This window comes from Dromaius novaehollandiae, chromosome 1, assembly GCF_036370855.1.
Source record: "Dromaius novaehollandiae isolate bDroNov1 chromosome 1, bDroNov1.hap1, whole genome shotgun sequence".
Taxonomy (NCBI): Eukaryota; Metazoa; Chordata; class Aves; order Casuariiformes; family Dromaiidae; genus Dromaius; species Dromaius novaehollandiae.
In genome coordinates, this window is record NC_088098.1 from 62,426,250 (window position 1) to 62,433,880 (window position 7,631).

Consider the following 7,631-nt stretch of genomic DNA (forward strand, 5'->3'; position numbering starts at 1 on the left):
TTTATACAAAATCAAAAGAATATGCAACTACAGAAATTTATCAGCTCCAGCCCACTGTAGAGAACCGGTACTAAATGCGGTTTTGTCTCAACATTGGTGCCGCTGTTGCAGAGCCGCCGCTGCCGAGGCGCGCCAAGCAATGCAGCGCCAGCGCCCCCGGGAGCCACCCGCGAGGTAAACAACCTCGTGCGCCTGCACAGGGAAAAAAGGCGCGAAAAGGGCAGAAGAAGGCTTGTAGGGGAACAGCATGTCTGGCACGAACCACACGTACACATCTGCGATCTGTGCATGAGCAGGAGCAGGAGACCCCCACATGCCCCCAGCCCGTTTCTGGAAGGTTCCGAGAGGGCGGACTGCGCATGACAGCTAATCTGCATGGGATGTGAGGAAGCACCGCCCAGAGGTGGGGCAAGAACCTATAAAAACTGCAGACGGTGTGAAACGTGGGGGGCTTGTTTGTGGGGACTGAAGATCTTGCTGGGGGGGGGGGGGGGGGGGTGAGCGGAACGTCATTGGACTTGGAGTGGCGGTAGCTAGTTTTTTTTCTTCTTTTGCAACTTTCTCTATCTTTTCCCCTTACCCTTTTTCCCCTCTCCTTTGCTTTTCCCCACCTTTTCTCCCCACTCCGTGGAAAATAAAGTTAAAAGGTTGTACGATATTTGACCAGTTTTACCGTGTTAATCTCGTCCTTGGGATTGTAACGAAACCTTCCCAATATTGGATGGGGACACCCACAGCTACCATAAAGGAGGAGGCTATTTTGCTCACAGGGCTCCACAGCTGTACTAGCAAGCACTCTGAATGTAGCATTAGCAAGAGAAGGAGAATTCATTGTTCAGGGTGCAGTTAGTCTGACATGATTAGTCCAACATGCTTCAGGACTGCTCAGAAGTTCAACCAGAAGTGGTTTGATGGGGGCATTCTTCTTTTAATAAAGGTGAGGCAGATTTGATGTTGATAGGGCCACAACACCCAACCTGCTCCAGTCTGTTCACATTATTATAAACTTGATCAATAAAAGATCCTAAGTTATGTAGCCTGCTTGTTCCAGCACACAATTTACCTGGCCACTACTGGCCGTGGCTTCCAGGAAAGGTATGAAAACAGTGTTGTTTTCATCCATACTCCAGAAAATATCTGTACTGGAGGCAGGAGGATTGAGACATAGAAAAACCTTTCCCAAAACCATACAATATCAACGCTGTGGTGCTTTAGTTATAAAATTCTTATGTTGCACCCTTTTTAAAATGCAGTTACCGGAAGCACTGCAGAAAGGAGCAGCAACAGACTTATAAAACTATTGCTATGTTCCTCAAAAACTAGAGAGGTATGCCTTTACTGGCCTAATGATTTTAAAGAAATACTTAAGAAGATGTACTTCATCCTCCATCAGTGTGATAGTAAACTAAATTTCTTAGCTTAGTTCCTTCCACACCCTACCTATCTGGTTTGGTTGGGCAATTCAGTGCTAAGCTCTTCTTGGCAATTTCTTTTGCCAGGTCTAGACTAATTTTCAGGCAATTCCGCTCTTCTATTCCTAACTTGTTCTCAGAAAAGAGAAGCAGTCAGTCCGGAAGTAGCTGACATCCCAGACAGGCCCCCAGATGAGGGCTGCTTGTTCAGATGTCTCACTTCTGTCAAGTCATTCTTTTTTGTGCCTGTTACACCAAATATATGCATGGTCCAGATGTCTATAAATTAACGCTGAATACCTGGATCTGGGAATCTGGCACCTTTTGTGCTGGGAAAAAGACATGTTATTCATTCTGCAATTGGTGCGCTAGTTCTCTAGGAGAAACCAAAGCTAACTGTGGCAAGGCCTCAGTTATTACACAGGGTAGACCCTCACCTCAGGGAACAATCTGTACACCCTAATCTATAAACCCCAATGACCTTGCTGTGAAGCTTTACCATGTCCCTGGAATAATAGTTCTCTTATCAGTTTGAGCACAATCATGATCCTCGATGCCGTTACCCTAAGGCAATATTGTGGCCTTGGGGAGGTTGTACCTTATGGTTTGTGGTAATTTGTGATATGTCCCACATGCAGCTGTTCTTAAATTCATCGCTGATGTTACTGATGAGTGCAGGACACCTCGAGGTTTGTGGAATGAACAGCAGCTCATCTTAATACTATAGAATGTGAGAGAAAGAATACAATTTGTCATCTTTGCAGGTATGACATGGTGTTAACATGAAAACTGGTGCCAGAACAAAGAGATCTGGAAAAATCACCCACATCATATGTTTGCTAGTAATTTCATCTAAGAGTGTGTGTGTGTGTGTGTGTGAGAGAGAGAGAGAGACAGAGAGAGAGAGAGAGAGAAAGTGTGAAACAGCTCCTAAAACTTGTAGGAATAAATAAATGATTTTTTTAAAGGGTAAATTAGGGGGTTTTCATTATTTAAAGAAGAAAGTCATAACTTATGAAAGATCCATCCTCATATATATGATTTATTTCACATTCTAAATTTACTGGAACAGCTAAGATGTCTTGTAAAACAGCCAAGGACATGTGTACCTGCTAAATTCTTCCTTCTTTTATTTAAAGTACTAGAATTTCTGTTCATGGGCTTCAATACTAGAAACTCATATTCTTTCAATTAGAAAAAAGATGGTTTGGTTCTTTTTTAATACTGATCATTTCTTCCTTCAATCTCTTATCAAGTTACCTCTTCCCTTTGAAGATACAGTCACCGTTGCTGACATCTGAGGCTGTGCATTCATGAAGATTTTTGTAGAAGGTTCAATATTTTCTGTTTTCTCTGTACTATTCCTGTTGCTGGCCTTGTCCTATTATGCAGCAGTGGAGGATGACAGATGGCCCTTTAACTCCCGTGGGAGGAGGAGTATGGTCATATCAGAGAAATATGTTTTTACTATTTGTTCCTTACATGGCCAACATAACCCCACTTACAGGGAGTTTTAAGTGCAATGAGGTCATTAGCATAGTAGTAAATAAAAAGCAGTGGGCAAAATAACCAGTTTTTTTTATTCCAGCCTGGGCTGTAAGAAATGAATAAACTTGGTATTGCTCAAACGGGAAATCGGGTAACTCCATTTACCTGCCTCTGCTCTTTACTCCACATAAGGTAGAAAGTATATGTGCAGCTTTCCCCCCCAGCGTTGCATTTATGTGCCGAGGCTACTAAACTACACTCCTTTCCCTCCGTTTGTGCTAACCTGAATAGATGTGCTGTGTCAAAAGGAATAGCCAGCTTAGTTGTGGGATCCTGCAGCACTCCCTGTGAGGACAATTATATATTATAAGCAGTCATCCTGGCTGTCCCGAGTGAGGTAGGAAATCATTCTCATTCTCATTATCATCACGGGTAGGTGTTAGACCTATCTGCCTGAAACTTTTCAAGATTGTTCCTCAACAGATACTCATTTTCCAAGTGTTTTTGTATTGTCTTTCATGTTGGGGCTTTTTCCTCAGAGAAACTAGTGTAACACTGCATTTACTGTTGAGAGGAAAAATACTTACAGGAAAGGTTCTTAACCAGACCAGACCTTTGAAATAAAAAGTTGAAGACAAATGTAACTTCTCTTACTTTATTTTCATGCGAATGGCTGTAAATATTTATCAGCTTGAAATGGCTTTTACAGGTTCACTGTAGATTTTATAGTTGTAGTATCAGCACTTGGTACATCATGCTACTAAGATTCTGCTGAAAATAGAGAAGCACAAAATGAAATGAGTCCCCTTGGTGCATGGCCTGAAACCAAAAATATTCTCTGTTGATGCTAGTTATTAACATTTGTCTTCTTTCCCAATCTCTCTTAAGACCCAGAGCCAGGGTTTACATCAACCTATGAAAGGTTAATTCAATTAATCCTCCCTGTTCCAGGAATGCTTGAGAAAGAAAGAGGGAGGAAGAGGTGTGCAAACTACAGGTCAGACACATTTAAAGCTGGAGAGAATGGTTTTATTCAACAGGGACATGTACACATTTCTCTAGCAAGGAAACACACTGACTGTCATCTTTCTGCTTCATGTGAATGTGAAGGAAAGACACGGGCAATTATTGCCAGTGGTGAGGTCAGCCATTCTGAACATTTGAAAAATATAACTAATGCCATTATATCAGTGTATTATGCAAAAGATCTTCCTGTTTTCAAAACTGCCAGGGCAAAAGTAAATGTTAATCTTTGCAATTTGCTAGCAAAGCTGCAGGAATATAATTAAACTCAACGCCTCTATTTTTACAGTTATAACTTGGGGCAGAGTGAAAGACCGGTTCTTGAAATCACTGTTCAATAGCAGAGACTTTGCTGTACTGAAAAACCATTTGCTACCTGACAGCTGAGTTTCCTCTAAGCTTTTCTTCATCCTGACCTCTGGGTGTGATATTAGCATGAGGTGTCGAGGGAAAAGAGTTAAGGTACCACAAAAGTGCCTGAGAGGAGAAACAAGACTGCTCTTTGCCATTCTTCATACAGCAGTGTGTTCAAGTTGAAAGTAATTTCAAGGCACTCTGCAGGGAGGAGAAGAGGAGCATAAGAGCTTTCATAATTAGTAAGAGTTTAAATAAAGGGATAAAGCACTTCACAAGCAATTGGAAGCTGAAGTCAATGGGGAAGCTTAGATCACAGGAACAGAAACTTCCTGATGGTGATTAAACACAAAAAGGCAATGTAGTTTACTATATTTTCATTAATCAAGCGTATGTTTGTTGAGGTTTAAGATTTGCTGTAAGGATTAGATCATATGTGTCAGTAAATGAGATTCAATTAGCAGATAATGAGGCAAACCCTGCAGTGGAGAAACAGAGCTGTTCTAAGCTGATTGCATTAAAAGGTGTAAATCCAAACTGGGATGCTGCTGTGTTGAATTGATGAGATCAGACAGGTGTAAGTTCCAGGCACCGTGAGTATCTGAGCAAGAACAATGCAAGCGACAGACAGGCAGTGCTGCAGAGCTCGGCTTTCCAAGGTGAATAGAAAATCTTGTTAACACAGTAGATAGTGCTCATAGCAATGAAGGTGCTGAAACCCAGAGTGAACAAGCCAAAAAGCAAAAATAAAATTAAAAATAAGGTCATTTACTTTTGACAGTGTGAAAAATTTTGAATGCCTCAGGTTCCCATGAAAAATCTCTTTTTAATGAATGTATGTAAACAGCAGATTACTCTCTCCGTTTGCATGCCTATTGCTCTTCATAGCTGTCCTTGGGCCAATGTAATTCATTCCCTTTTCAGTTTAATTTGTGGTCTGTATTTACATCCTCTGAGTGTGATGGGAGTGGCAGTGAGTGATTCAGTGTTCAGTAAGTGGCACGAATGAAAATTTGAAATAGGTGAGTGAACTGAAATGAGGTAGAATATTACTTGGGTAGACCAGATTTCTGCTGGCAAATGCAGTAGCATCATTAACCACAGCAGGTTGCTTTTATGAGAAAAAAGAACAAAAAAACCCAGCCATCTTTAGGCTGCTGGAATAACAGCTTGCTTTCTCCCTTTAATCTAATTATCGTGCTGCATGAAATCAACACCACAGGTTTTCATCCTGACTTTGTTGGACTATATGCTGAATCAATCCATAAAAATTCAGAATGAATTGCCCCATGAGCTTAAGAAGGAAAATACCATGAGATGGTATTGATCTGTGTTCAGGGCAATACATTGCAGGAATGGGGATGGGAATGGGAATGCGGTATGGATATTTTACTAAGCACGGTAAGCCCTCCTATGAGTTACTGGTCACCTTACTTGCTTTTTCCGGGACTTCTTAATACTCAGGACTAATATTTCCTCCCTTCCTAAATGCTAGGAGGAAAAAAGAAAGAGATGCGAAGGTAAGGATAAATCTGAATATGACAGAGAGAAGTGGTATATGACTGATGCAGAGGAGAGAAAGGTTTCATTGAACAGTCTTGGAAGATTATGAAAACTGAGAATTAAAAGAGGAACTAATGGGATCTTGCAACTCCGTTTCATTTTAGAGAGGCAATAAATGTCATGAAGATTGAGCTGGAATTTCAGCAAAATATTTGAATACATAATGACTTTTCAGCACAGCCCCATCCCTGTCCATGTACCTTCAGTTACTCAACAGCATTCTTCTCCCTTTTGTAACTTCTGTTTGCTACCAAGGCACCTAAGAAAACTATTTTTAAAAGTGTCTTTGTGCCTCAAGCTGCCTTTAACTTGGGTCTAGAGCACAGCATATCTTTTTTCTAGAGTGACGGAGTTGAATGCCTAATAGTATTGTAACCTGGGTCATGATGCGTAGCCATTCAGTGGCAGTGTATGAGAGGGATGGGGAAAAAAATGGAAAGTAAGTAGTGACCGAACAAGCAGGGGAATCCATCAGTCTTTCTGTGAAGCTCTTTCCTCTCATGCCTAGCATCTTCAGTAGATGTACCAGTCAACACTGAGAATAGCACTATTGGGATGCATCCTTTACTGGCTGAGCTGAGATTTGCCTGCATCACGCATTTTTCCTTTCTTCTAATTCTGTTTGTGGAATGTTATTTTTCTTACAACACTCAGCATGTAGAGGGGAAAAATGCATGTAGAGTAGCAGCTGCTCATGTCAGTACTCAGTGATGCCTCTTCCAATGTTTCCTAATTTTTCTTTTACAGTCTGGAAGTTGAGAGTGTATAGCTGAGTCCAGCCAACAAACTGCAATAACTGATAGCAAATGATAATTTTGGACAAGCCTACTTCTGGAGAGGCTTGAGGACATTAGCTGAAGTACCTATTTTAAAACTGTCAGACAATTTCCATCACATTCTCTCAAGAGTCTGGAGTTTTCTCTGAGTGCCTTCTGGTTACTGCTGACCACCCATCACATGGTGTCTGAACCAACCATGCCATGCTGACTTCATAGCGTAGGTGAGGAATATGACACAGAGGGTGTTGCGGTACCAGTGGGCAGTGCCAAGGGTAGTAGCTGCTGACAGGGAGTGCCCGAGTCCCAGCAGTTGTTAATCATGAGGTAGTTGTTGGGGTCTCACAGAGGAAGCTGCACTCCCTGCAAGAAGCCTGACAAGGTTTGAGTAACCTTGTTCTTCCCTGCTGAGCCTTCAATTCATTGCGGCTCATCCGGTAACGTTAAAGACTTGGGCTAATGAGGCACTTCACAGGTCAGGTTACCTGAGCCCTGACTGTCATGCGTGTGACCACCTGGCCAGGCACACGTTTTTTGTGGTTCAGAATGGGGGGGGAGCTGGCTACTTCTGTTGAAGCACTGGGACACTTCAGCTTGGTGACTTTGTACCTGTAACCTTTTTTTCTTTCCATAACCCTCTGTATGTACAGCACACTTGAGATGGCCATAGACAGCTTCTCAGAAAAACCTGATCATCTGTGTTGGGTGAGATCCATTTTTCAGATGGATTGGCCGGATCCTGCCCAGCTGAGACTATTGTCTGAGTCATGAGACAACATAGCCCTTGTGTTAGGTGGTACCCTGGAAGCCATGGGGATTTAGCCGAAGGACATGATGAGGTTTTGTGACCCAGAGAAAACTTTGCACTCTGAAAGCTCAGAAAGAAGCTCGTTCCCTTTCGTGTTCTTAAATTATGCTGGTGCCTGATACCACTCTGATGGCACCAGAAGAATGTAAGTTTTATTGCTGAAGTCCTCTTACAGCAGCTTACCTCAACACAGTATCAGAGCAAGTC